Source organism: Galeopterus variegatus, unplaced genomic scaffold (genome assembly GCF_000696425.1).
Source record: "Galeopterus variegatus unplaced genomic scaffold, G_variegatus-3.0.2 Scaffold3673, whole genome shotgun sequence".
Taxonomy (NCBI): domain Eukaryota; kingdom Metazoa; phylum Chordata; class Mammalia; order Dermoptera; family Cynocephalidae; genus Galeopterus; species Galeopterus variegatus.
Window position 1 is genome coordinate 78,421 of NW_007729784.1, and position 4,943 is coordinate 83,363.

Genomic DNA, 4,943 nt, shown 5'->3' on the forward strand with positions numbered 1-4,943 from the left:
AACGGGCGGGCCCTCGGCCGGGGAGGCGCGTGGGGAGGGACCCCGAGCGCGGGTGCAGGGGCGCGGTGGGGCCGAGCGCGGGGCAGGGGCAGGTGCCGGAGATCTGGAGCTGGACAGACCCGGGTGAGTTCCAGCTCTGTCACCTGCCGGCGGGGTGGGAGTCAGGTCCCCCATCTGAAAATGACGGTGTTACTAACGACTGCTTCATGGCGGTGTTTCGAGACTCAGGTAAGTCCTCACCTGTAAAGCACGCAGCCACGTGCGGTTCTGAAGCTCTGAGTACGTGACACCTGCTATTATGTTTAGAACACACTGTTCTTTTCATCGGATGACTTAGGTAAACCTCATAACCGCGCTGTGATGTCGGCGTAATCCTCTGCATTCGAGGTCACCCCCGAGGCTCGGGGTGCTGCGGTGTGCTCAGGTCCAAGCTGGCGGTGAGGCAGCTCGGATGCCAGGGCAGGTGTCATCTGCCTACTGTCACACCTGCCTACAGCCAGCATCGCGGCCTTCCCAGCACTGAGCAGCGATAGATTTACAGGTATGTGATGGGAAGTGAATGTGCATGGAGTCTTACCATGTGTCAGATGTATTCTGGGACTTCTGGTGTGTCTTCAGATCGCTTGGGTCAGACAGGTTCCTGGCCCCTTCTGAACTTTCAGGCTGTCTATCTTTTGAGTCTGGTATTATAATGAATTCCAAGAGCTAGGTTTTTGCTCTCAAAATGGATTTATTTCTGAGGTCAGTCCCATTTCCTTGAAACAAAGCAGCTCTTGGCCTCTGTAAACAGGAATTTTACCTGGAAGAACATCTCTCTGACTTACAACTCTCTCCCGAGCTTCAGAGCAGAGGCAGAAGAGCCCAGAAAGGAAGACATCCTAGCTTTGCATATCAGAAGCGGGTCTTGATCCTCCTGCCCAGAATGAGCCAGTCTTGGCGGTGATACCACCTCTAGAAGCCACCACAGACTATGTTTGGCCCAGCTTTGAGAGGAGCAAGGTGAGCTGGGCAGCTCCAGGGGGTAGGCTGCCCAGGAAAGGCCACTGCAGAGCTTGTGAGGTTTGGTCTGGGGGTAAGGGGTGACCAGGCCGAAGAGGATGTGAAGTCTGTCTCCACTATCCCAACACAGCCCAGTTCCTTCCTTCTCCACTGTTTACAGATGCTGTGCTGCTCTGCACGTTTACCACCTGTGACCATCGTGATTTAATCCTAACATCACAGAATCCCAGAATGACGGTTCATGAAGGATTTTCCAGGGTTGTTTACTTCTGATTCTTTTGAAAGCTTTAAAGGCATTGGTTGTGAAAGGTTCAGTGACTTTTCAAGGACTCTTGGTTTGTGACAGCCAGGGGGGAAACACAGTGAGTTCACTATCACAGGTGAGTCTCCAAAAGCATCTTATCAAACGGGCCTTTTGAGAAATACATACCATTTAATGCAGTTAAATATCTCTTTTACTAGGCTGTGAATTGTCTATACCAGGGGGTAAACAATATCTCTAAAAAAAATAGGTAAATGATGCACACTGAGTATTCTAAGTTAATGAAAGAGTGGTATCTTATCCTTTGGTGTACTTTAATTCAACTACTCCTCTGTTCTTTTTATTTCTTTGTGTTAGTTAGAAGGACACGTGCATTATTTTTAAGTCAATTAAGAAAAGGTTATGTTCACTCAATAAAAATCAGCAGGTTCACGTCCCCATGATCATTTCAGAGTTGTATAGAGACAGATAGTGCCACTTCTACGTGGTCATGCCCATGCCTTTTCAAGGCCTAAAGGCACCTGTTTTCTTAGGAAGCCACTGCCCAACTGGGCTGCTGAGATTTGGGGAAGTCTCAAATCTAGGAGTGGTAAGGCAGGCCGGATCGTGTGACCCTGTCCTCTTTCTGTCCCCACAGCTTATCCTTCACAGTTCTCTACACTCTCCCAAGAGCCACAGAAAATGAACACATCTCAGGTGAGCTCTCTATTTATCACCCACTTGTACTGTCATGGATTGATGAGGTTTAGAAGGATCCATGCCTTAAATGGAGAGAAGAAATAGAATAGATTGAGTCAGTCTTGAGGGACAATATACACAGTTTTACTATGAACTCCCACGTTTGCTCTCAGCTCTTGCTAGATAACCTCTGTCCGTGTCAATAGGTTCTCTCTGGATACCAGCTTGTTAGTAATGAACATGCTGAATTATATTGAATACCTTTTATTTATCTATTGGAATAAAGCTAGAGCTATTTCTTTTCATCTATAAGTATCGTGAATAATATAATATATTTTCTAACATTAACTTGAGTTCATGTATAGACCCTAGTTGCTAAAGATTGGAAAGTTGCTTCTTACGTATTTCTCTAGGGCTTTTTCCTAATACAGGTTATGGATCCCTTATTCAAAATGCATGGGGTTGGTCTGGGCATTGTGGGTTATTGTTGAGCAGATTTGACATTGTCTCCCCCCCACAACCAAGCTTAACTAGAAAAAAAAAATACTTGGGATCAGAAGTGTTTTGGAGTTCGTATTTTTTCAGATTTTGGAATATTTGGAGATACTTAAGTATCCAGTGAGCGTTGCTCCAATGAGCCTTTCCTGAGAGAGTCATGTTGACGATCAAAAAGTTTTGGATTTTGGAGCATTTTGGATTTCAGATTTTCGGATTAGGGATGCTCAACCTGTACTTTATTTAGGATTTTTGCTTCTGTACTGACAGATTGAATTAGACTATACTTTTTTGTTTTCCTGTCCGATTATGATCTTATGGTTATAGTCTCATAAAAGTAAATGGGGCACTTTCCTCCTCCTTTTATAATAATTAAGAAAAATGAGAAAATTGTGTTATATGTAGATTTTGTGAAACACCTATAAATTTGGACCTTGTGAGGACATTTTTTAATTGTACGCTTTTATGGGGTACAGTTTATTTAAGTACATGCATATTTTGTATAATGACCTAATCAGAATAGTTAGCATATCCATCACCTAAACATTTATCATTTCTTTGTGGTGATAACATTCAAGGTCCTTCTTTCTGGCTATAATGAAATATACAATACAATATTATTAGCTATTGTCACCCTAGGGCACCAGAACTTACTCTTCCTGTCCAACTGTAACTTTGTATCCTTTTACCAGCCTCTCCTCATTCCCTCTTCCTTCCCTTCCCAGCCTCTAGTGACCAATATTCTACTCTCTACTTTTTTTTTTCCTTTTTAATTTATCTTTTCTTAATTGACTCATGATAATTATATATATTTATGAAGTACAGTGTGATATTTGGGTACATTTATGCAGTGTTCAGTGACCATATCAGGGTATTTAGCATATCCATCACCTCAAACATTTGTCACCTCTTTGTGTTGGGATCATTCAAAATCTTCTCAATTAGCTACAAGAAGTTATACAGTAATTTGTTGTTGACTGTAGTCTCCCTATATTGCTGTAGAACACTAGGTCTTTTTTCTTCCTGTCTCTACAACTTTGTGTCCATTGACCATCCTCTCTCAGTCTCTAGTAAGCATTATTCTACTCTGTGCTTCTGTGAGATCAACTTTTTTAGTTTCCACATGAGTGAGAACATGTGGTATTTCTCTTTCTATACCTGGCTTATTTCACCTAACATAATTTTCTCCAAGCTCATCCAGGCTGCTGTGGATGGCAGAATGTCATTCATTTTTTATGCCTGAATAGTAATCTATTGTGCATATATGCCACATTTTCTTTATCCAATTATCCTTCAGTGGACTTTTATGTTGGTTCCATATCTTGGCCATTGTAAATAGAGCTGCGATAAACATGGGAGTGCAGGTGTCCCTTCAACATATTGATTTCCATTCCTCTGGGTAGTGGGACCCAGTAGTGGGATTGCTAGATCATATGGTAGTTCTATCTGTAGTTGTTTGAGAAACCTTCATACTGTTTTCCATAATGGTTGTACTAATTTACATTCCCACCAACAGTGTATAAGAGTTTCCCTTTCTCCACATCCTCACCAGCACTTGTTATTCTGTCTTCGATAATAGCCATTCTAACTGGGGTGAGATGATATCTCGTCATGCTTTGATTTGCATTTCTCTGATGGGTAGTGATGCTGAACATTTTTTCATATATCTGTTGGCCATTTATATGTCTTCTGTTGAAAAATGTCTCTTTATCTCCTTTGCCCATTTTTTAATTGAGTTTTTTTTTTTTTTTTTAACTACTTAGTTGTTTGAGTTCTTTATATATTCTGGATGTTAATCCCTTGTCAGATGCATAGTTTGCAGATATATTCTCCCATTCTGTTGGCTTTTACTTTTGCTGTGCATAAGCTTTTTAGTTTGATATAATCCCATTTGTTTATTTTTGCTTTTGTTGCCTGTGCTTTTGAGATCTTATTTATGAAATTTCTGCCCAGTCCTATATCCTGAAGCATTCCCCTATGTTTTCTTGTAGAAGTTTTATAGTTTTGAATCTTAAATTTAAGTCTTTAGTCCATTTCTAGTTGATGTCAGGATGTGGTGAGAGATAAGGGTCTAGTTTCATTCTTTTGCATATGGGTATCCAGTTTTCCCAGCACCATTTATTGAAGAGTCTGTCCTTTCCCCAATGCACATTCTTGGTTCCTTTGTCAAAAATTAGTTGGCTATAGGTACATGGATTTATTGTTGGATTCTCTATTCTGTTCCATAGGTCTGTGTGTCTGTTTTCATGCCAGTACCATACTGTTTTGGTTACAATAGCTTTGTACTATAACATGAAGTTGAGTAGTGTTATGCCTCTGGCTTTATTGTTTTTTTGCTGAGCATCGCTTTGGCTATTCGGGATCTTTTGTCATTCTATACAAATTTTTGGATCGTTTTTCTATTTCTGTGAAGTATGTCATTGATAGTTTGATGGGGATTGCATTGAATCTGTAGATTGCTTTGGGTGGTATGGACATTTTGACTCTATTGATTTTTTTCAATCCGTGA

The 4,943-nt window shown here is 41.1% G+C and overlaps 1 long non-coding RNA gene across 1 annotated transcript; it reads left to right on the forward strand.

Moving 5' to 3' along the window:
• The first annotated feature begins 347 nt into the window (after window positions 1–347).
• Window positions 348–2,009, forward strand: LOC103601305. Its single transcript, XR_551445.1, has 4 exons — window positions 348–541; window positions 845–999; window positions 1,160–1,379; window positions 1,899–2,009. It is a non-coding gene; the product is annotated as an uncharacterized LOC103601305 (long non-coding RNA).
• Window positions 2,010–4,943: the final 2,934 nt, after the last annotated feature.